This window comes from Pyrus communis, chromosome 10 (genome assembly GCF_041283825.1).
Source record: "Pyrus communis isolate YQ-2024b chromosome 10, ASM4128382v1, whole genome shotgun sequence".
Taxonomy (NCBI): Eukaryota; Viridiplantae; Streptophyta; class Magnoliopsida; order Rosales; family Rosaceae; genus Pyrus; species Pyrus communis.
In genome coordinates, this window is record NC_142574.1 from 9,974,953 (window position 1) to 10,001,093 (window position 26,141).

Consider the following 26,141-nt stretch of genomic DNA (forward strand, 5'->3'; position numbering starts at 1 on the left):
GTTTGAGTTGTTGGAATGTTTAGGTATTTCTTTGATTTCAAAGTTATAATAAACTAAACCCCCTTTAGCTAGGGGGTGATTCGAAATATATGTTTATGCTTGCATTTTGATTTGATTACTTCTAATTGCATTTCATAAGTTGTTGATTCAATTTGTTTAACCGTTTGATTGATAACTTATTTATGTATGTTTATTAAGAATGCGCGCTTAATTTTCATGCATGAATATGACGCTAGAATATAAGTGATTTTCACCTAATCGTTATGAACTTATATTCACAAGTAGTGGAGGTTGCTTATAAACAATCGCGTTAAATGAATTCTTGGCACGAGTTTCATGCTCATCATAGTAACAAATGCCTCGTCAACACTTATAGTTTTCATAATACTTAATGATCTTTGATTGTATCTTTATTGTGCTGTTCACGTAAAGGACTTTTAGAGAATGTTGTGAATTGCGTTGCGCTAACCCATCCAATTCATTAACTTAAGGAAAACTTGACGGTTAATTTAAGCGGACCTAATTAACCCGGGGTGATGAGTTTCATAATTTATTGAAATGTAATTGGAAATCTTTTTATTATGCAAGTGTAACATATGTGGAGATGACCCCCTTAGCTAGCATTCATCCATTCTATTTCATCAATTTCATATTTACATTCTGTTTTAATTTGTTCATTTAATTTAATTTCGTATAAACTTAAATCCCCCTTTACTTTAATGTCAATTTAGTTAGAAATCATTTTAGTTTGTGTTTTTAAAAGCATTTTGAGTCTTTGGTTTGTCTTAGTGTTTTAAAGTTTAGTTTTACATTCTTTGAGTCTAGTTTAGTGTTTATTATTACGTTTTTACGTTTTTGAGTCAAATCCAAGTGATTAACAATCCCTCCTAATCCCCGGTCCAGAACGATCCCTACTTATACTTATACTACAATTGTCAAAAAGAGGGTTTAATTTGTGCGCGTATAAATCCCGCATCATTGTGCGACAAATCCTTCGTCGCATAAAGTTTTCAACATTTTTGGTGGGCAACAAGTTTGTGTGCGACAAATTCCTAATTTTGTCGCACAAACACACTTTAAGCGACGAAATTTTCGTCATCGCACAAACTGTTTTTCCTGCTAGTGTTAGGAGGTAACCTGCATTTTCGAGACATCAATTTGCGTGTACAAGGAGTTTGCTTGTTTTGGAAAGTATGTGGAAAATAGAGTGGTGCATTAACACCACCTATGATATGTGAGTACAAATGCCAGTGCCAACTACTTTTTGTCCAGACATAATTTCAGCTAAATTTCTAAACCAAAATTTGTAAATAAAATTAAAGTTAATCTCAATTTATTACAATGAAGTTTATTAGTTTTTAACATTTCGTATATTAAGTTTTTTTTGTCCCAGAGTAATATCTAAGGTCATAATTATGGGACAATTTCATACTTTCGTTAAGCTGTCTGTTAAAACAGACATTAACTTGTGACGTGGCACCTACGTGGATGGTGATTGGACACTACGTGGAAAGTAAAATATTTTTTTTTTTTTTAAATTTAGAAGTTTGAAATTTAAAAACCTAAAAGCTAAAAAATATTTTAGCAGAATCACACCCCAATAAAAAACCCAATCCCAGATTTCCTTCGAAACCCTACAATAGCCCCGCCGTGTTGTCGCCGATCGCCCTTTTGAAATCGCCATTCCCATCGGACAGCAGCGGCACCTTGTAGCCGATCACGAAGCTCACATCGATGTAGGAGAGGGTCGCTTGCCGTCGAGGTAGGAGAGGGTCGCTTCGGGATGCTTGTCGCAGACAGCGATGGTGGCGGAGATGGATTTGAAGGCGGCGGTGGAGAAGCGGAGGAGGGGTTTTGGGTGAAGGGAGTGTAGGAGATTTTGGAGGAAAAGGAATTGGGTGAGAAGAGAGATGTTTCGGGTGTGGCAGCGGTTGTGATGGTGGAGAAAACGAGGGATTTAGGAGCCTTGAGATTGTGAGGAAGGCTGCCATTATGATGGTTTGAGTTTTAGAGTGAGAGGGTGAGACTGTGTGAGGGAGAGTAGATTTGGTGGCGGCTAAGGCTGGAAGTGTTGTGACACAGGGGAGGGTTGGTTTTGATGGGTGAGGAGAGAGAACTCCGATTGAGGTACCGATTGCTGATTTCGAAGATGGCCAAGAGATGGAGGCGACGACTGGTCAACGAATTTGGCCACGATTTTTTTATGACGAATTTGAGTTTATATCAAACATGGTTTGATTTATGGGATGTGGGTTCCTGGATTAATTGGTGTGTTGATTTTCTACAATTATTTTGCAGTTTAATAATTGAAAAACATGAACAACAGAAGAAGAAGAAAGGATAGGAAAGATGGAGGACTGCCAGGCTCGGGACGACAACTTCAATTTTTAATTTTTTTTATAAATTATAAATTTTATTCAATTTTTTAATTTCCACGTGGTGCCCAGCCACGGTCCATGTGGGCGCCACGTTATAGATTAACGCCTATTTTAACAGACAACTTAATAGAAGTACGAAATTGTCCCTTAATTATGGTTTTAGGTACCATTTTGAGACGAAAAAACTTTATGTATGAAATGTTGAAAATCAAGAAATTTTAAAATAGTAAACTGAGATTAAACTATAAAATTATGTAGGTGTTGAGGATTAGATTATTACTTTAATTGTTTATTAACCTACTTATTTTACACAGATTTGCAAATTTATTATTTTAAACGCTTGCCAAAGTATTTTTCTTCTAAGAGAAATTGTCGAATGGGCGCCAACACAGATAGAGAAACGTTTGACCAGGTAGTTTACGTTATCAGGTTAGATTTAGTGGATTAATTTACAGTAAAGCGCTTGTAGTTCAGTGGATAGAGATTCTGTTTCCTAAGCAGAAAGTCGAAGGTTATTGCAGTGCAGAAAGTCCGGAGCTTGAAGACGCAACAATGAAGGACTTTCAGGTCAATGGGAACACACTCTCTCTTGCTATCTTCACTCAAGTCACCAACTCCAAGTACTCTCTCCCTCTCCTCTCTCTCTCTCTCGTTCTCTCTCTCTCTCTCTAAACTAGCTTAACTGGGTAGTGCTCTCTCATGCAAAATTCTCCAACCCCAATTTTGTTCCCCTGGATTTTCCCACCAAAACCTTGTCAAACTTTAGAGTAAAATTGGGCTTTCGTTATCCAATTCCATTAGGAAAGATTGTTTCTTTTTCGGAATCAGTGACAGTTAATTAGTGAAGTGTTAATCTGATTTCATTCCCAGAAGAACATAATAATGAAAGATGTATTAATTTCTAACAGAATTGAAAGTGAACTCAGCAATTTGTATTGAATTTGGTTATGTGATATTAAATTATCGACGCTATGTGAGTGCCTAATAGAGTGATTACCTTGCAGGGAGCTGCTTGATTTGATGCAATTAGGGACACTAAACGCAGAAGTCACTTTCCTGAATGCTTCGCTTGTATAATTCTGTGTACTTTAACCGTTGCTTTTTTTTTCCTTCGATGTTGTGTTCTGCTGACATGCTTATCGCTGCATTTCGCTAATGCTACCTTTGTTAACTTGGAATCAGATCCCAGATGTTTTCCCTTTACTTGCAGCTGCACATACGACTCTCGTATCCAAGTCCAGAGAGTCACTGACAACACGCACTCAGGATCCAAGCATGTGAGTTTCTACCAATTAACCAATGTGCACAATTATCTATTGCTGCGAAGATGTAACCCCTAGCTTTGATTGTTGCTTAGATCACAGAGTCACTGAAAAGATGTGGGATTTCTGAAATCTCAACCTATGTGCTTGCCACTCGTTTCAATGCTTCTTCTGATGAGGTAAGATCACTGTCTCATGAAATGCCTGGTAGATCAAGCGTTACATTGCTTTAGTATATCCGAAAATTGTTAGCCCTTTCGACTTTAATCATGTTCATGTTATAATAGATAGAACAAAAAGCAGTAGAGAAACTTGTCAATGGGATTGAGATTAACTTGGAGGAGTTAGCAGGGAGAGCAGATCAAGCCCATATACAAAAGCTATACATGTATATTGATCTCTTTTTATAGTGGCAATGAGTTCTCTTGTGATGGCGTTTCTAGTTAGTGATCAAAAAGTTTTTTTTTCCCCCAAGATAACAAGTGTGGAGCTAGGAATATCGTCACTTGATGATGCTATTACATGCCGGATTGCTTCTCGTGATGCCTTGTGAGAAGAGCAGGTTGAAACTTGTTTATGTTCTACCCTTTCCCCCTGGTTTTCTTGTGCCCAACTACTTTGATAGATTATATCTCTGTATAGAAGGTTGATGTTCTGGGAATTGAGGTCCAAACTACAAAGATATGTTTGTAAGGTGGTGTAGGAAATATGATATGAGCATATTTATGCGACTTTGTTATCTTATTTCTTTGCATTTACTTAGTTAATTTCCATTTATTTTGGTGTTTTAAGCCATTTTTGGGTGTTTGTAGGTCCAAATGGCAAAGTTGGCAAGAAAGGGCAATTTGGAGCATTTTGGAGCAATGTTGGACTTGGAATGGATAGTATACGTATGAAGCATAATGGATGGATGTTTTTGGAGTTTTACATGTGCTAAATATGTCCTACAATTTGGAGAGTCAAATTTGGAGGCTTGGAAGACAAGGAATCAGCTGAAAACAAGGAGATCTTATCCAACCTTATCTTATTTTATCCCATATTATCCAAACATTATCCTATTTAATCCAACATTATCTAAACTCATCTCCAGCTGCAAAAGGAGTCCTTACCCTATTCTAAATCCTTTCCATCTGAATTTAGGAGTCCTTATCATGTTTTAACAATGCATATCTGATTCTAGAAGTCCTAAAATCATGCAAACAATTTAATCATTTTCCCCCTAGAAATTTGCCGCACCTAATCCTTGTCCTCCAAGGATTGGTGTCGTGAACCATACCCTATATATACACACATTGTGCCTCAATTTAGGGGGGGGGAGAGAGCTTTAGAGAGAAATTCAGAGAAAAAAATATAAAGAGTGTTGCAGCTTTGCAAGGAAGGAAAGAAAAGAAGAGCTTTATGCCGTGACCTACCATCCAAGGCCTTTGGATTGCTGGAGCGTTTGTAGGTGTATTCTATCCTTAGTTTTAGTTCAATGATTGTTTTAATTTAGTTTTCAGTTATGATAGACATGTGGAACTAATTCCTTTTAGCTAGAGGTGAATTCAAAGCCATGAACATATGTGTGATATGAATTGATTACATCCAGTTATTGTTTCATAAATCGTGAATGCAATTTATTTATCTGTTGGATTGATAACTTATTCTTGTATGTTGATTAAGGAGGCCTACTTAGTTTGCATGCATGAATTTGATGCTAAAATGTAAGGGAATTTCACCCAATCGTTATGACTTTATATTTACAAGTAATAAAAGTCACTAGTCATGATTGCGTTAAGTAAATTCCTAGTAGGAGTATCATGCTTTTCATAGTTACAAATGCCTTGTCAATGCTTATGACTTTCATAGAACTTAATGATCTTTTATTGTATCTTTATTATCCCTAAATCTATGCCGCAAGGACTATTCCTTTTCCTCCCTAAAATCTGATTGAGAGTGTCCTTGTTCTTTGTTGATTTGGAGTCCTAATTCCCATCATTTTCAGCCTTTGTCGTGCCCTCCCTTCTCCCTATAAATACATAGTGCCGCAGCCTTCATTAATCACCCATCTCTCACCATAATTCACACCACACATCCATCATACAACAAATCCCTCTAGTGTCGCAGCCTTGCAAGGAGAAAGGAGAGAAGACCCTTGGAGCCGTGCCTTGCCATTCAAACTTGGATTGCTTCAATGTCTTAGGTGTATTCTATCTTTTGCTTTCAAGTTTAATTTAAGTTATCTTTGTTTAAGTGCGAACATGAGGAACTAAACTCATTTTAGCTAGAGTTGGATTCAAAGCCATGAATATATATGTGATATGAATTGATTTCCTCCAGCTATTGTTTTGTAAAACATGAATGCGATTTACTTATCTATTTGATTAATAACTTATTCTTGTATGTTGATTAGGAGGCCTACTTAGTTTGCATGCATGAATTTGATGCTAAAATATAAGCGAATTTCACCTAATCGTTATGAACTTATATTTACAAGTAGTAAAAGTCACTAATCATGATTGCGTTAAGTAAATTCCTGGCAAGAGCATCATGTTTTTCATAGTTATGAATGCCTTGTCAATGCTTATGATTTTCATAGAACTTAATGATCTTTGATATGTATCTCTATCATGCAGTTCATATAAGGAACTTGATAAGAATAATTTGATTGCGTCGTTGAGTCCAATTCAATGAAATTAGGAAAATCTGAGAGTTATTTTGTGTAGTTCACGACTAATTTGGGGCATTGTCATTCATGGTTTATAGGAATAATAACTGGAAATCGATTTGTATGCATATGTTTTATGTGTGGAGAAGAATCCTCTAGCTAGCCTATCACCCAATTTTCATCCAAATTTACTTTGTTTCTACAACCTACTTAGTTTTAGTTTAAAATTCGTCCAACCAAACCCCCCTTTAGTATTTCGTGTCAATTTACTTCAATTTTCGTCCAAAACACCCCTTAGTGCTTGTTTTGTGTTATTTGAGTCAGTCTAGCTTATTTTTGTGTATTTGAGTCTAGTTTTCAGTTTTTGAGTCAAGTTAGTGTAGATTAGCATCCCTCCTAATCCCTGGCCTAGAACGATCCCTACTTACGCGTACTACAATTATCTAAAAGAGGGTTTAATTTGTGTGTTAATTTCTACCAAATCAAATTTTGGCGCCGTTGCCGGGGATTAGTAAAATTGCTAATCCTCTGTTTATTTTTTTATTTTTTATTTTTTATTTATTTTTATTTTACTTTTGATATTTGATTTAGTTTTATTTCTTTGATTTCAGGTACTAGAGAAGCAAGACATGGCAATTGCTAATCTTCAAGCTCAAATGGCGAATCTTACTTCTCTTATGTCGCAGTATATCGAAAGGTCCGCAATGCAAAGTGTCCCTACATTTGGTGTGTCCTATGGGCAAGGATACCAAACTAATCAACATCCTCAATTAGTTGAGAATGGAGGTTGGGATAGTGTCAATGCTTGGTGTTATCAGGGCCATAATCAATCAAGGAACAACTTGCTTTCCAACACTTACAATCCCAGTGGGAATGATCATTCAAATTTTATGTGGTAGGAACCTCAACAAGTTCAACAAGAAGGATATTGGTAGCCATCTGAGGAGTTTTATTCAAGACTTATGCAGCCACCATAGCCTCCCCCAATACAATCCCAACCAAATTCAAGTTCGTCAATGGATTATGATAAAAATTTTCAAACACTAACTTCTTTGACTCAGGGTTTACAAGACCAAGCTAAAGAGATGAGGGACGTAAAGAATCAAATTGGACAGATCGCAGAATTCATGGGACAAATTCGAGAACAAAGCGAACTCTACAGCTCAACTATTGTCAATCCTATTGCCGCAATTTAGGGAGGGGGGGAGAGAGAGAGAGCTTTAGAGATAAATTCAGAGAAAAAAAATATAAAGAGTGTTGCAGCTTTGCAAGGAAGGAAGGAGAAGAAGATCTTTGTGCCGTGACCTACCATCCAAGGCCTTTGGATTGCTGAAGCGTTTCTAGGTGTATTCTATCCTCAGTTTTAGTTCAATCTTTGTTTTAATTTGGTTTTCAGTTATGATAGACAGGTGGAACTAATTCCTTTTTAGCTAGAGGTGAATTCAAAGCCATGAACATATGTGTAATATGAATTGATTACGTCCAGTTATAGTTTCATAAATCGTGAATGCAATTTACTTATCTGTTGGATTGATAACTTATTGTTGTATGTTGATTAAGGAGGCCTACTTAGTTTGCATGCATGAATTTGATGCTAAAATAGAAGGGAATTTCACCTAAGTAAAAGTCACTAGTCATGATTGCATTAAGCAAATTCCTGGCAGGTGTATCATGCTTTTCATAGTTACGAATGCCTTGTCAATGCTTATGATTTTCATAGAACTTAATGATTTTTGATATGTATCTCTATCATGCAGTTCATATAGGGAACTTGATAAGAATAATTTGATTGCGTCGTTGAGTCCAATTCAATGAAATTAGGAAAATCTGAGAGTTAATTTGTGCAGGTCACGGTTAATTTGGGGCATTGTCATTTATGGTTTATAGGAATAATAACTGGAAATCGATTTGTATGCATATGTTTTATGTGTGTGGAGAAGAATCCTCTAGCTAGCCTTTCACCCGATTTTCGTCCAAATTTACTTTGTTTCTGCAACCTACTTAGTTTTAGTTTAAAATTCATCCAACCAAACCCGCCCTTAGTATTTCGTGTCAATTTACTTCAATTTTCGTCCAAAACACCCCTTAGTTCTTGTTTTGTGTTATTTGAGTCAATCTTGCTTAGTTTTGTGTATTTGAGTCTAGTTTTCAGTTTTTGAGTCAAGTTAGTGGAGATTAGCATCCATCCTAATCAACGGCCTAGAACGATCCCTACTTACGCATACTTCAATTATCTAAAAGAGGGTTTAATTTGTGTGTTAGTTTCTACCACATCAAAACAGAAACAATGTAGCTTATTATTTCTGTTTGGGCAAATTCAACTCTGTTTTAATATGTAGATTACTTATAGGCAAATCCGAAATTTGGAAGACGTGATTATGCAACTGATGGCTCCATTGTGCCGGTTCTACTTGAAACGAGTCGATAAGATTCGTTATCACAAGCCTCTCATGATTTGGTCTGGGCTTGTTCAGTTCCCAAAATCCATCCAAGAACGAGTTCTATTCTACAGATTGCGATTATAGCTCGACGGACTGCTAATTATAAGATGCAAAGCTAATCTCCCCCTGAATGTCAGCAGTTAGTCCATCTGTGTTCTTTGTTATGTAGCTAATGAAATTTGTGGGTTCTTGTTTTTCATGTGCCCTATACACTGAAAGGTATGATGTCTTTTTACTCAATACTCTGCACTTTTTACTCTTTCATTTACTTTGCTAGTCATGGAAATCAAACTTAGAAACAATCATTCGGTGTCGAGAAATTAGATTGGAAACTCGCTAGATTTATTACGTAAGTGAGCAAGTGGATGCCAAGTTCAGACTTTTATCAAAGTTGCCGATTAGATAAATTAGTCATAAAGGAAATTATCTCCTTCCAATCCCTACAGAAAATGGATGGCCACACTTCCAAGTTTATGATCCTTTATCATAATAGTAACGTATTACAATACATTCTCTCACCATTTAAAGAGGTGCCCACGTCTTTTTTGGCAAACAAATAATATAGAGATATTTAGTGATGTGTTTACTTGGTTGAAATGAGTATTTTAACAATTTTGGGTTCTAAACCATATTGAACAGAAAAGAATGGCAAGGGTTGAACATTGGAGTTGTGCCCAAAAAGTTAATTTCGTAAGTTTGAATATTATGTAACGGTTTCATATTAATTAATAAGTGATAGGAGCATATTTAGGCGACTTAGCTAGCTTATTCTTGTGCATTTGTGCTATTATTTCTTAGTTAATGTCATATTTCAACTCATTTTCGTGTGTTTGTAGGTCCAAAGGGTTAAAGTACCAGGAAAGTACATTTTGGTGCATTTCGGAGCAGTTTTGGGCACTAAGTGGATAGCTTGTATATGGGCCAACATGGATGGACGAATTTGGAGTTCAAAAGGCTAGAAATCTGATGAGAAGATGAAGGAACTAAACTCAAGACAAAGTGGATAAGGAATTAGCTCAAAAGAGGAAACATTATCCAAAACCTTATCCAACCTTATCCAACATTATCCAAAACCTTATCTTATCTTGTCCTATCCTAACCTTATCATGCCTTAATCCTAGTTGCAAGGGGACCTAAATAGATATTTCTGGAACCTATTTTTAGAAGCATTCTCTTCTAGAAGTCCCAAATCAGCCACAAAGCACATTATTTCTAGAAACCCTACAAAGGTGGCGCCTATTCCCTTCTAGAAGGCCTTGCCTTGCCTTGCAAGCCATTCCCTCCTTCCCTCCAATATGTGCTGCACCCTCTAGGCCCTATCCCTGATTGATTCTGATTTGTACGGCCTCATTCCTTGTGGATTTGGGTTACACAAATCCTTTTATGAAACTAATTGGGCCAAACCCCCTCCTAAGTGGATTTAATCAGCTATTGCCGAACCCTAGGGCCCTATTCCAATAAATCTGCTAAGTGTAACCCTAGGACTATATAAACATATTTTCAGCCACAAATTCGTATCACCCCCTTATGCTATTCAGAAACTTGTTGCCGCAACCCCAAGCCTCCATTCTTCATCCTTCATCCACTCCATACACTTCCATACATAACTTGCCGCACTCTACCACCATGATCAACCATCATTCATCATCCCAAGCAAGAATACATCGTTCATAACCCCCAAAATCATCACCCACACCTTGTGCCGCAGCAAGGAAGAAGAAGGAAAGCCCTAGCTGTGCATGCCATTCGACTTGGAATTGCTGGAACGTTTTAGGTGTAATCTTTCTTGTGTTTTTTGATGTTTAATTTCAAGAATCTTTGCTTTGTGAGTATGAGGAACTAATCCCCTCTTAGCTAGGGGGAATTTCGAAACCATGGCTATATTTGCATTATGATTTGATTACTTCCAGTTATGATTTCATGAATTGTGAATCCAATTTACTTATCTATTTGAATTAAAACTTGTTTATGTATGTGGGTTGAGAGTGCACACTTAATTTGCATGCATAAATCTGATGCTAGGATATAAGGGATCTTCACCTAATCGTTGTGAATTTATATTCATGAGTAGTAAAGGTTGTTAGTCACAATCATGTTAAGTAAATTCTTGGCAAAAGTATCATGCACTTTCATAGTTACGAATGCCTCGTTAACACTTTTGATTTTCATAGAACTTAATGATCTTTGATTGTTTTTCTATTATGCGCTTTCATGTAGAGAACTTTTGAGGAATAATTTGATTGCAATGCGCTAATTCCATTCAATTCAATGACCTAAGGAAAATCTGAGAGTTAATTTAAGTGTACCTAATTAACTTGGGGTGTTGAGGTTAATGATTCATTGAAAAAGCAATTGGAGATTGTTTTGTATGCAAGTATGTCATGTGTGGAGAAAGACCTCCTAGCTAGCCTACCATCCACTTAATTCCATCAAATTCGTGCAAATTTGTCTAGTTATAGTTTCTGTTTTGTTTACTTTATTTTCGTCCAAAACCAAGTCCCCCTTTATTTTATAGTGTCTAACTTGTTAAAATCTATTTTAGATTGTGTTTTCAAGTGTTTTGAGTCAAGTTAAACCTAATATTTGTCCAAAATTGTGTTTAGAGTCAAATCTGCCCAGTTTGTGTTTTTAGGCAGTTTTGAGTGTTTTTAGCTTATTTTGAATCTTGTGAACTTGTTTTGAGTCTTTTAAGTTTAGTTAAGTGTTTTAAAGTTTAGTTTTACCTATTTGAGTCAGTTTAAAGTGTTTAGCAATCCCTCCTAATCCCCGGTTTAAGAATGATCCCTACTTACATATATACTATAATTGTCAAAAGAGGGTTAATTTGTGTGTTAAGTTAATTTACGCATCAAATTTTGGCGCCGTTGCCGGGGATTAGCAAGTTTGCTAATCCCTTGTTATTTCTTTTTGTTATTTTCGTGTGTTATTGGTTTTAGTTTCTGACCTTGTCTTGTTTTCTTGTTTTTAGGTACTAGTTTATGACTCGGAGTTCTCAACCGGTTTATGCGCATATCTTAGACTTTGACGACGATTTTGAGCGAACCTTGAGAAGGAAGAAGAATCAACAAGAGCCTCAACCACCTCAACATGCACCAGAGCTTGAAGAGGACGAAATATAAGTGGGAGAGGAGGCCACGGCTCAGAGTTTTGAGGAAGAACAAGCTATGGCAGCCGACAATCGAACAATCAAGGAGATTTCCGCTTCGGGATTGGATAATGCCATGCCTCTATGCATTCAATATCCAAGGGCAGCCCCAGACAAGACCGACGAGTTCGAACTCAAGTATGTTTTCTTGAACTTAAACCATTGCCAAGCCATTTGAAGTATGTTTTCTTGGGAGACCAAGAGACCTTGCCCGTCATTATCTCCTCCTCACTCAAGGCACAAGAAGAAGGTAAGTTAGTGAGAGTGTTAAAAGAGTACAAAACAGCAATTAGTTGGACCTTGGCCAACATCAAGGGAATAAGCCCTACCACGTGCATGCATCGTATACTTTTGGAGGAGGGGTCTAAGGCATCTCGAGAGGCTCAACGCCGACTCAACCCTCCAATGATGGAAGTTGTGAAGAATGAGATAATCAAGCTCTTGGATTGTGGAGTAATCTATCCAATTTCGGATAGTCGTTGGGTGTCCCTGGTTCAATGTGTTCCAAAGAAATCCGGAGTAACTGTGGTGACAAATGCTGAAAATGAGCTTGTTCCTACACGAATCCAAACAGGTTGGAGGGTTTGTATTGATTATAGGAAGCTCAATGCCACTACAAGGAAAGATCATTTTCCTTTGCCATTCATTGATCAAATGCTTGAAAGGTTAGCGGGTTATGCTTTTTATTGTTTTCTTGATGGATATTTAGGTTATAATGAAATTGTGATTGCTCCGGAAGATCAAGAGAAAACCACTTTCACATGCCCCTTTGGTACATTTGCTTATCGTCGCATGCCATTTGGTTTATGGAATGCACCTGCCACATTTCAAAGATGCATGATGAGCATATTTTCGGATTATGTTGAGAAAATTATTGAGGTTTTTATGGATGATTTCAGCGTTTTTGGTGATTCATTTGATGGTTGTTTGAATAATCTTAGTTTGATTTTAAAACGATGCATTGAAACTAACCTTTTCTAAATTGGGAAAAATGTCATTTCATGGTTAAACAAGGCATAGTTTTAGGTCAGATTATTTCTGAAAAAGGTATTGAGGTTGATAAATCAAAGATAGATCTTGTGCGCCACTTACCCTATCCTACTTCGGTTAAAGAGGTTCGTTCATTCCTTGGACATGCAGGTTTTTATCGAAGGTTCATTAAGGATTTCTCAAAGGTCTCCCAACCTCTATGCCGTCTTCTACAAAAAGATGCAACTTTTGATTTCAACAAGGAGTGCACGGCAGCTTTCCAACACCTCAAGGACTTGCTAACCACGACACCCATCATTGTTCCACCGGATTGGAGCCTTCCGTTTAAGCTCATGTGTGATGCATTCGACAATGCGTTAAGGGCTGTTTTAGGCCAAAGAAAGGACAAAAAGCCACATGTTATCTACTACGCATCCCGGATATTGAATGATGCTCAATTAAACTATTCGACCACTGAAAAAGAACTTCTTGCCATTGTCTTTGCTTTAGATAAATTTTGATCATACTTACTTGGTACTAAGGTTATTATTTTCACTAATCATGCAGCTTTAAAGTATTTGTTCACCAAGAAAGAAGCCAAACCAAGGCTAATTCAATGGATGCTGCTTCTTCAAGAGTTTGACATCGAAATTAAGGATAAAAAGGGGAGTGAAAATGTGGTGGCTGACCACCTAAGCCGTATGGTACATGAGGAGGAGCCTTTACCTATTTCAGAAACATTCCCTGACGAGCAATTGTTATCCATTAAGGTAAGTGAGCCTTGGTATGCGGATTTGGTGAATTATTTGGTGACTAAACAAGTTCCAAACACTATAAACAGAAACCAACATGATAAATTGAAAAAAGATGCTAGGTTTTATGTTTGGGATGATCCATACTTGTGGAAATATTGCTCGGATCAGATTATACGTAAGTGTGTGCATGACATGGAATTCAATTCTATTTTAACATTTTGTCACACGTATGCATGTGGGGGACACTTTGGGACACAACGCACAGCCCTTAAGGTTTTAGAATGTGGATTTTATTGGCCAACTTTATTTAAGGATGCTAGAACCTTTTGTATGTCTTGTGATCGTTGCCAAAGAATGGGTAACATAAGTGCAAGGGATCAAATGCCGCAAAATGTTATACTTCCTGTTGAAATTTTTGATGTTTGGGGCATTGATTTTATGGGTCCTTTTCCTTCCTCACATGGTTTCCTTTATATCTTACTTGCTATGGATTATGTGTCAAAATGGGTGGAAGCAAAAGCCACCCGAACTAATGATTCTCGAGTGGTTGCAAATTTCATTAGAACTAACCTATTTGCAAGGTTTGGAATGCCACGAGTAATCATAAGTGATGGAGGGTCTCACTTTTGCAATCGAACCATTGAGGCTTTGCTCAAGAAGTACAACGTCACGCATAAGGTTTCAACACCTTATCATCCTCAAACCAATGGGCAAGCTGAGGTTTCAAATAGGGAGATCAAGCAAATTCTAGAGAATACCGTTGGCCCAACAAGGAAGGATTGGAGCGTACGTTTGGAGGATGCATTGTGGGCGTATCGCACGGCATATAAGACACCCCTGGGCATGTCCCCATTTCGGCTCATCTATGGCAAACCATGCCATCTTCCCGTAGAATTGGAGCACAAGGCGCATTGGGCCGTCAAAACATTCAACATGGACATTGATGCCGCTGGAATTCATAGGAAGCTCCAATTGAATGAACTTGAAGAGATTAGGAATGAGGCGTATGAAAACGCTCGAATTTACAAGGAGAAGACAAAGGCTTTCCATGATAAGATGATTCGAGGCAAATCTTTCTCCATTGGGCAGAAAGTGCTACTCTTTAATTCCCGCATTCGCTTGTTTCCTGGTAAGTTGCCTTCTGATAGGAGCATATTCATGCGACTTAAATGGCTTGTTTTCGTGCATTTACGTTATGTTTCTCTCGTTATTTTAGTCCTTTATGCTTCTTTTGTGTGTTTTCAGGTTCTAAGGGCCTAGGGAGCAAGAAAGTGCATTTTGAGGCCATTTGGAGCATTTTTGGGCATGGATTGGATAGCTTATCCATGGAGCCAAGAGGATGGACGAATTTGAAGGCCTTGTAAGCACTTGAGGACACAAAACAAATGGCCCTAACCCAATTACATTCACCTTGCCTTGGGCTTAACACAAACACCATTCCTTGCCATGCAAGGGGGAGCAATTTGGGTCCATTTCATGTACTTAAACTCTAGCCCAATCCACAATCACTTCAAAGCCATGCAAAGAACCATCCATTCCATCAAAAACAATCCATCAATTCACATGCAAAACCACCATTAACACACATGCACCCAAACAAAGCCAACCTAGCTAACCCTACATGCATTCTTTATTCACTCTTCATCATTGCATTCATTCTCCAAACACTTTCATTAATTAAAACACATTCACACACCAACTCACACTATCATTGCCGTGCACATTCCCTAACATTTCTAGCCATTTCACTTCATCATTACACCACCATTCATTCATTAATCCACATACTTTCCAAGCTTTCCCACTTAATCATTAAGCCACATACACACACCATCTTCCCCTTTTCCAAACCCTTTGCCGTGCACATGTTTTCTTTTCTTTAAATTCCAGCTTTCAAATGCAAACACATGCACAACAACACCATCACAAAACCTGCCATCATTCACCAAACATCATTTGCTTTACATCTCCACAAACACATGCATTTACACCACTAAAAATCCCCTTTGCCGTGGCCTACATACACATGCATCCTGAAAACATTCTTGCCGTGAGTTCCCACTCCCATTTCCAGCTTTCCACAACTTTTCCTAGCTATTTTATTACATACATTCCCCCTTCATTATTCCAATCACATGCACCCATAATCATTCATTCCCTCCTAGCTACAATATTCCCTCTTTCCTTCCTTCATTCACCTATAAATAAGCATCCAACACTCCTCAAAATTCATTCACTCCCCACTCCATATCTCATTTTTCATACACAACACACCACAAACACTTCCATCTTCTCCCTAGCCGTGAGTCTCTCCATTTTCTGCACCATTCCCTTCCCTTTCTCCTCCATTTCTTCCATTTCCATAATCCCCCAATCCATTCAACACACCAACAACATCCCTTAGTCCTTGTGCTACAACGAAGACGAAGAGAAGAAGGCCTAAACGTTCATACAATTCACGTTTGAGTTGTTGGAATGTTTACGCGTTTCTTTGATTTCAATGTTTAAATTCAATTCTCTTTGTTTTGTAATATAAAGAATGGAAGAGAAGAGTGCCTAAACGTTCATACAATTCAAGTTTGAGTTGTTGGAATGTTTAGGTGTTTCTTTGATTTCAAAGTTATGAGGAACTAAACCCTTTTTGGCTAGGGGTGATTTCAATACCATGATTATTTATGTGATATGAATTGATGAATTCCGGTTATGAACTCTAGATTCGGGAATGCAATTGGCTTAACTATTTGATGATTAATTTATTTGTGTTTGTTGATTGAGGGTCGATACTTAATTAGCATGCATGAATATGTGGCTAAAGTTTAAGAAGGTTTCACATAATCGTTACTAACTTATACTTGAAAGTAGTGAAGGTCGCTTGTCACGATCGCGTTAAGTTTAATTCTTAGCATGAGTAACATGATGTCATAGTTGCAAATGCTTTGTCAATGCTTATGGTTTTCATTATTCTTAATGATCTTCGATTGTATCTCTATTATGATGACATGTAGGGAACTTTTGAGAATGTTTTGGGTTGTCGAATGATGCCATCCAATCCAATAATATAAGGAAAATCTGAGGGTTAACTAGTGATGTCACGGTTAATTTGGGGCATTGTCGTTCATAATTCAATGAAGGAATAACTGGAAATTGATTCATATGCATAAATATCATGTGTAGAGAAAGAACCCTTAGCTAGCTTCCCATCCATTCATTTCCGTCAAATCCATATTTACAATTTGTTTTGTTTCCAAGTATTCATTTTAGTTCAAATTCGTCCAAATCCAATTCCCCCTTATTTCGTTGAAATCTTAGTCTTAATCTTTCTTATTTTTAGTTTTGCTTTCTTCGAGCATTAAATAGTGTTTTATATTGTGTTTTTATGTTTTTAAGTCAATTTAAAAGGTTTTAGCAAGCCCTCCTAATCCCCGGTCTAGAACGATCCCTCACTTATCCATTCTACTACAAGTGTCAAACGAGGGTTTAATTTGAGTGTCAAGTAAATCTCGCATCACCTTCTAAGTGGGTTGGCCCGTTTGTTATTACTAATGTCTTTCCTTATGGTGTAGTCCAAGTTCAAAGCTTGAAAACAGGACAAGAGTTCAAAGTGAATGGCCATCGGTTAAAGCCCTACTATGAGAATTTCGAGGAGCATGTTATGGATGATGTACCCCTCTATGCCATGGGTACTAGTGAAGCTTAACATGGCATATTCGTCCGGCTGGAAGACGTTAAAGCAAGCGCTTCGTGGGAGGCAACCCATGCATTCAACAAGGATAAGATGGAACTTCCACTCCAAACCCAGATTTGCGTTTCTAAACGCTTCTCTTTGCTGCATTATGTTATTATGCTTAGTTGTTTGTGTTTGTTTGCTTTTGTGTGAGTTAAGTTTTGGGGGGGGGGGGGGGTAAACAAGTGTTTTTATGCAAATTCGTGGGATTCTATCACCTATCACTTCTAATGTTGTTTCTCACTGTTTTTAAGTGTTTTTAGTGCATTTTGAGCTGTTTTGGTGTGTTTTGAAGTAAAAATCCGAAAATTTGAAAAAAATTGAAAAAAGTGTTTTGAAAAAGCCAAAAAGAGTTGTTTTTGTGTGTTTGTTTGTGTCTTAGGGTACCTTCCAACACAATGATGAGGATTTGGTTTTTAATGCATGATTGTTAAAGAGAGTTACAAACAATGATGGAAGTTTGATTTGCTCTTTGGTTTATGCTTGGTTGTAGTTATAGTTTACGAATTCACATGTAATCACAAAGTATAAAATCAGTTTTGTAACATGCTTGAAGGAAGGAACTGAAACAAACGCTACATCGCTGAGAGACTTGAGCCTAAACGTTTATTTGGAGAGTTATTAATCTGTGCATTCTTATTTTCTAAAGTTGTTGCATGATCTCATTATTCTTTGCTTGGTTGCTACTTAGAATGCGTTTCATCACTATAGTTCCAAATACTAGAACTCATACCCGTTTCATTCAAAGTATGAAATTGATTAGCATAACAAATAAGAAGATGAAGTTGTGTAGTAGTCACCACCATAGCCAAATAGCTGAATCCACCCTTGTCATTTGTATTGTAGGATTAGCCCCTTTGAGCCTTATTTAGCCTATTTTCTTTGTTAACCACATCCCCCTTACCTAGCCTAGAATAAGACTTTCCATACCCTTGTTCTTGAAGTATAGTGGAGCATGACTTAGAAGGAATTCCTTTTGAGTGACATTCTTGCAGAAAACAAGTGTGGGGGAAGGGATTTTTGTGTGTATGTGTGGGCCAAAGTCTTAAAGGAGGCACGGGAAAAAAAAAAGAAAAAAAAAAGAAAGAAAAAAAATGTGAAAAAGAAGAAAAAGAAGAAGAAAGAAAGAAAAGGAGTTGAAAATAAGTGAGAACGAACTCACAAGTGTTGGTTGTTGAAGAAAGGGTCCAAAAAGTTGAATACGGCCCTAAGTTTTGTGGGACTTCCCCTTGGGTGTTCAAATTTGATTGTTGCATTCTAAAGGGAATTCTAAGTGCCTAATTCATTACCTTGCTCACTATTGCTTTAAGAACGTTTGTTTCCTCTACCTTTCCTTGTTAGCCAATACCTTAGCCCGTTACAACCCTTAGACTTCTATCTTGATTGTTATGTGTTTCAATATGTGGAGTTTAAAATTGGTTTGAGCATATGGTATCCTGATAGGAGCATATTCATGCGACTTAAATGGCTTGTTCTCGTGCATTTACGTTATGTTTCTTTAGTTATTTTAGTACTTTAAGCTATTTTCGTGTGTTTATAGGTCCAAAGGGCTAAAGGAGCAAAAAGATGCATTTTGGAGACTTTTGGAGCACTTTTGGGCTAAGGATGGATAGCTTATGCTTGGAGCCAAAGTGTTGGACGAAATTGAAGACCTAATTGAAGACCAAAGTGTTGGAACCTTGTTCTCTTTAGTTTTAGGACATTTAAAACCTTTCCTAATCCCAATCATGCCATGCATAACACACATCCATTCTAACACATTGTCATTGCACATGCATTTCCTTCATTAGTTAATTCACATGCTCCATACTTATCATCACCACTCATTACTTATCACATATCATCACCACTTATCACTTATCATTCACCACTTATCATATCATACATTCATTTATCACTTATCATAATCATTCACTTATCACTTAACATATCATACACTTATCACTTATCACTCATAATCACCTACAACATCCACCTAATTCACCTACAACATCCACCTACTTCACCTACAACATCCACCTACTTCACCTACAAATGACATAGCCATATGTTCCCTCCACTACTCCTATAAATACCCTTGCATTCATTCATTCATGGACATCTCATTTCATACACAACACACCACAAACACTTCCATTCCTTCTCTTTGCCGTGAGTTCCCTTGTAATCCAAACACCATTTTTCCATTTCCCTATTAATCCAAACACCACTCCCCAAACCATTCACACCATCAAACTATCCTTAGACCTTGTGCTACAACAACGAGGAAGAGAAGAGTGCCTAAACGTTCATACAATTCAAGTTTGAGTTGTTGGAATGTTTAGGTGTTTCTTTGATTTCAATGTTTAAATTCAATTCTCTTTGTTTGTACGTATGAGGAATGGAAGAGAAGAGTGCCTAAACGTTCATACAATTCAAGTTTGAGTTGTTGGAATGTTTAGGTATTTCTTTGATTTCAAAGTTATAATAAACTAAACCCCCTTTAGCTAGGGGGGATTCGAAATATATGTTTATGCTTGCATTTTGATTTGATTACTTCTAATTGCGTTTCATAAGTTGTGGATTCAATTTGTTTAACCGTTTGAATGAATATGATGCTAGAATATAAGTGAGTTTCACCTAATAGTTACGAACTTATATTCACAAGTAGTGGAGGTTGCTTATAAACAATCGCGTTAAACGAATTCTTGGCATAAGTTTCATGCGTATTCCATAGTAACGAATGCCTCGTCAACACTTATAGTTTTCATGATGCTTAATGATCTTTGATTGTATCTTTATTGTGCTTTTTACGTAAAGGACTTTTGGAGAATGTTGTGAATTGCGTTGCGCTAACCCATCCAATTCATTAACTTAAGGAAAACTTGACGGTTAATTTAAGCGGACCTAATTGACCCGGGGCATTGAGAATTAATGATTTATTGAAATGCAATTGGAAATCATTTTATTATGCAAGTATAACATATGTGGAGATGAACCCCGTAGCTAACTTTCCATCCATTTGTTCTTTCTTTTCTTGTTTCTGTTTTCATGTTTAATTTAACTTGTTATTCAATTATGTTAAACATGTGAAACTAATTTCTTTTTTAGAGGCGAATTTGAAGCCATGGACATATGTTGGTTATGATTTGATTTACTCCAGTTATGAATTCATGAACTTTAGATGTGGGTTACTTTTCTGTTTTGATTAAGAACTTGTTTATGTATGTGGGTTGAGGGTCGACACTTAATTTGCATGTCTAAACTTGATGCTAGGATATAAGGGAATTTCACCTAATCGTTATGAACTTATATTCATGAGTAGTAAAGATCGCTAGTCACGATTGTGTTTAGTAAACCCTAGGCTGGATTAACATGCGTATTCCATAGTTATGAATGCCTAGTCGATGTTTATGATTTCCGTTGAACTTAATGATCTTTGTTGAATGTCTCTATCATGCGTATTCCATGGTTAGGGACTTTGATTAGGAATAATTTGGTTGTAATGCGTATCCCATTCAATCCAATGAATCTAGGGAAATCTGAAAGTTAGTTTAAGCGAACCTAATTAACTTGGAGCATTGTCATTCATCGTTTGTTGAAGTCATAACTGGGAGTCAATTTATATGCTTATGTTCATGTGTGGATAAGGAACCCTCTAACTAGTTGTTCATCATTCTATTTCATTAATTTCGTTTTTAGAATCTGTTTTAATTCCAAGTTTCTGTTTTAGTTTAAATTCATCCAAAACCAATCCCCCATTTATTTTAAAGTGTTAGATTAGTTAGAAATACATTCATATTGTTATTTTACGTTTTTGAGTCAAATCCAAGTGATTAACAATCCCTCCTAATCCCCGGTCCAGAACGATCCCTACTTATACATATACTACAATTTGACGAAAAGAGGGTTTAATTTGTGTGCGTATAAATCTCGCATCATATCCCTGGTTCTCGCGTCTAAGTAGTAGCATTCCATTCATGAGATCATATACATGTCATTGTCATAATTCCAGAAAATGCTTTCCTTGTTATAACATATGTGAGTGTTCGTCTACAAGTTTACATCAATCTTCTCACATATACCTAGTGTAGGGAGTGTAGTTAGAAAATCTGAGTGAAAATAGAGAGTACATCTAGTAAGGAATTGAGGGAATTCTCTACGGCATGTTACTACATTCAAAATGTTGTTTTAATTGACTAAATGTGAGCTAGTGAATGGTGACTATGATTAAGTATGCTCGAGGTAAGGATTGCTTAAATCTATGTGAGTAGTGATCTTTGACATGTTATGTTTCATTGGAAATCCCTGAGGCAAACGTTGGAAGGTTTAGATTATATGTTTTGTTTCTTTTGTTTGTTTGTTTTGCTCGAGGACTAGCAAAAGATAAGTGTGGGGGAATTTGATAGGAGCATATTTAGGTGACTTAGCTAGCTTATTCTTGTGCATTTGTGCTAAGTGGATTTAATCACCTATTGCCGAACCCTAGGGCCCTATTCCAATAAATCTGCTAAGTGTAACCCTAATCTTATTAACCCTAGGACTATATAAACATACTTTGAACCACAAATTTGTATCACCCCCTTATGCTATTCAGAAACTTGTTGCCGCAACCCTTAGCCTCCATACTTCATCCTTCATGCACTCCATACACTTCCATACACAACTTGCGCACTCTACCACCATGATTAGCCATCATTCATCATCCCAAGCAAGAATACATCGTTCATAACCCCCAAAACCATCACCCATAACTTGTGCCGTAGCAAGGAAAAGAAAGGAAAGCCCTAGCTGTGCATGCCATTCGACTTGGAATTGCTGAAACGTTTTAGGTGTAATCTTTCTTGTATTTTTCAATGTTTAATTTCAATAATCTTTGTTTTGCGAGTATGAGGAACTAATCCCCTTTTGGCTAGGGGGAATTTCGAAACCATGGCTATATTTGCATTATGATTTGATTACTTCTAGTTGTGTTTCATGAATGGTGAATTCAATTTACTTATCTATTTGAATTAAAACTTGTTTGTGTATGTGGGTTGAGAGTGTACACTTAATTTACATGCATAAATCTGATGCTAGGGTATAAGGAAACTTCACCTAATCATTGGAAACTTGTATTCATGAGTAGTTAAGGTTGTTAGTCACAATCATGTTAAGTAAATTCTTGGCATAAGTATCATTCACTTTCATAGTTACGAATGTCTCATCAATACTTATGATTTTCATAGAATTTAATGATCTTTGATTGATTCTCTATTATGCGCTTTCATGTAGAGAACTTTTGATGAATAATTTGATTATAATGCGCTAATTCCATTCACTTCAATGACTTAAGGAAAATCTGAGAGTTAATTTAAGCGTACCTAACTAACTTGGGGTGTTGAGGTTCATGATTCATTGAATGAGCAACTGGAGATTGTTTTGTATGCAAGTATGCCATGTGTGGAGAAAGACCTCCTAGCTTGCCTATCATCCACTTAATTCCACCAATTTCGTGCAAATCTGCCTAGTTTAATTTCTTGCTTTGTTTGTTTTATTTTCATCCAAAACCAAATCCCCATTTATTCTAGAGTGTCTAACTAGTTAGAATATGTTTTAGATTGTGTTTTCAAGAGTTTTGAATCAAGTTAGAACCAAATTTCGTCTAATTTTGTGTTTAGAGTCAAATTTGCCCAGTTTGTGTTTTTTAGGCAGTTTTGAGTGTTTTCAGCTTATTTTGAGTCTTGTGAACTTGTTTTGAGTCTTTTAAATTGAGTTAAGTGTTTAAAAGCTTTGTTTTATCTATTTGAGTCAGTTTAAAGTGTTTAGCAATCCCTTCTAATCCCCGGTTTAAGAACGATCCCTACTTACTTATATACTACAATTGTCAAAAGAGGGTTAATTTGTGTGTTAAGTTAATTTACGCATCAATATGTAGCTCTGTCAGCTTTGCCACCGAAACATTCATAGCCTCTTCAATGGTAGCTTTAAGACTTTTGGCAGTGAGATAAAGCTTCACATCTTGAACCTAGTTTAGATAGTTTCTTACAGATACTTCCAGAGCGGTAAAGTCGAGTTTATTCAAGTTCAACATGTCCCTGCAATGGAGAGAGCAAGAATGTGGTTAGTCATATGGAAAATCAAAAAAAGGCATAGACGTACTTTTACAACATTCGGGGTTATGTGGACACATATTGTCTTAATTTTAACATGAAAATTTCAGGTTTCGTGGTATATATTTTGAATTGAAGACTTTAGGGTTTCAAAGGAATTAAATTCGAAACTACATGCTTGAGTTTAGTATGAACTTCCGGTTCATAAAAGGGGTATATGCAAGAACACATAATATAATATACAACTAAAGTGTAGTGAGTTTGGGGTTTGCTTCAGGAACCTAAGTGTGAGTAGCTTTGAGATTGCGAAAGGATGCCAACGGTTCAAAGAAAAGAAATAAAATCTTGAATCGTTAATGCCAAAAAATGGACTTTAAGCCAATAATTTTGATTTTTTGTCGAAGTAATGGACTCTTGGTCACTTAAATTAATTCAAAAGATTGAGACCATTCAGGGTCGATCGTGGAAGCAAATAATGATGACATTCGCGTAATATTAGCTTTGGTTGGCTTTAGGTCAAGCACTTGCTAAAATATAGCCTAGGACCCCCCAAAAGTATTTGGGTGTGGCTAAGACGTAAGAGGTGCTGAAAATTGGCGCTGAGTCGAAAAAAGGTCATAGCCCAGCATAGAATTGCTGGCTGCTAGTACACGGTCTTGCAGCAAAGTTGCAGGCCTTGGATTGGGCTCGGGGTAGGCTACAAAGTAGTCCAGCTCACAGGTGCAAGCTTTAGGCTTGTGTGTCGAAGGTAAAAATAGTCCCCAGTAGTAGGCTTGCTGGAGGGGTGGGCCGAAGTGCTAGAAACCCAACGATAGCTAGCTTCTGGAAGGCAGTGCGAGGCGCGAGCTGAGGCTACACACCGTGTGTGAAAGGCCCAGGCACTTATGCTTGCACCATGCGGAATGTTTTCATGCATCATAGTAGTTGAAAATATCAAAAATAGATTTTAGGTGAACCTGATTGGCAAAAAACAAAAGTAAGCCCTTGAATTTGTAGAAGAACTTCTCCACGAACCTTAAGTTCCTTAACGTTGGTTTCCTTGGCATTAAGCTAGAGCGTGTTGATAATGTGTTGTTGTAGGTGTGGAGCCTAAAATAAACTAAAAAATCCTAGACGTGACACGTGGACTTTTGTTCAAGAAAGACAAGATTGCCCTCATTAAATGGGCGGGCTTCCTAAATACTTTCACTCGCAGCTTAGCACCCTTAAAGGTCCAAGCAGCTGAATACGATTGCCACAGCTCCCTTGCCCATGACAAGGAAAAGTCAAGGCATTAAAGATAAGGTTTAATTACCAAATCCTATCTTTAATTCATTCTCAGTTGAAACCAATTAGGGATATTTGCACCATTATGTCAAGATATTATTTCCTATTTAATATCTTGAGAATATTCTCTCAATAATCTTGGCCAATAGGATGCTGCCATGTGTAGGGTAAAATCCTAACACCATGGTTAGCCTCTCTTCCTATAAATACCTCCATCTTCACCAAACTTTGGTAAGCTTTTGCTACTCTTAAAAGCCCTAAACACATATTATTTTCAGAAAAACTAACTTAGGCATCGGAGATCATTGGCTGATAACTCATATATTTCAGGCATTTATACCGTCCATCTCTAGTCTCTTTCTGATGTGTTTGAGTTAAACGGGTTGCATTTTACCTTATTTTGTGTCAATGTGCAGTTACATGTACCTTAGGATCAATTTGAAGGAAAAAGAAATGAAAACATGCCATTTTTGGGGTTAACCCTTATTCAAACGTGGAAAGAAGTTTAGTGGCCTGTTTTGAAGCCCAAATAAAGTATTTGGCACCATTGCCGGGGATTAGCAATTTTGCTAATCCCCCATTGTTCTTTTTGTTTCTTTTTTGTGTGTTTTTGTTTTAGTTGTTGACCTTGTTTTCTTTTCTTATTTTTAGGTACTAGTTTATGATTCGAAGTTCTCAACCTGTTTATGAGCACATCTTTGACTTTGACGACGATTTTGAACGAACTTTGAGAAGGAAGAGGAAAGAGCCAGAACCTAATCCACCTAGTTCTAGCTCAGAATCTGAGTTTGAGGAGGAAGAAGTGGTCATGGCTCAGGTGGAAGAAGAAGCACAAGTCATGGCAGCGGATAATCGAACAATCAAGGAACTTTCGGCCTCGGGATTGGACAATGCTGCACCCCTATGCATTCAATATCCTAGGGTAGCTCAAGACAAGATCGATGAGTTTGAATTGAAGTCTAGCTTGTTGCATCATATTCCAAAGTAACATGGGCTGTCCATGGAGGATCCAAATAAGCATTTGAAAGAATTTGAAGTGGCATGTTCAAGCATGACCCCAATCAACGTGGATGCCAACATTTTGAAGATGAAAACTTTTCCATTCTCTCTTTTGGAAAAAGCTAAGGATTGGTTGTATGAGTTAGCACTTGGAACTGTCACATCTTGGGAAAGCATGAAGAGAGCATTCTTAGAAAAAAATTTCCCACTTCGAGAGTCATTCTCTTCAGGAAGAAGATTAGTGGAATTCAACAAAATCAAGGGGAGTCATTTCCAGCATATTATGAGAATTTCAAGACTCTTGTTGCATCATGCCCTCAACATCAAATGAAAGAAGAGTTTCTAATTCAATATTTCTATGAATGACTTCTTCCAATTGAGAGACAAATGCTAGATGCATCAGTGGTAGGAGCTTTGGTTGACAAAATACCAATTGATGCCAAGACTTTAATTGGAAACGGAGCCTTGAATGCACAACAATATG

The 26,141-nt window shown here is 37.1% G+C and overlaps 1 pseudogene across 1 annotated transcript; it reads left to right on the forward strand.

The window, feature by feature from the left end:
- The first annotated feature begins 824 nt into the window (after nucleotides 1-824).
- On the forward strand, nucleotides 825-7,808 carry LOC148693513 (uncharacterized; annotated as a pseudogene). Its single transcript, XR_015951868.1, has 7 exons — nucleotides 825-2,998; nucleotides 3,383-3,449; nucleotides 3,561-3,655; nucleotides 3,736-3,819; nucleotides 3,928-4,028; nucleotides 4,088-4,202; nucleotides 4,453-7,808. The product of XR_015951868.1 is annotated as an uncharacterized LOC148693513 (transcript).
- Nucleotides 7,809-26,141: the final 18,333 nt, after the last annotated feature.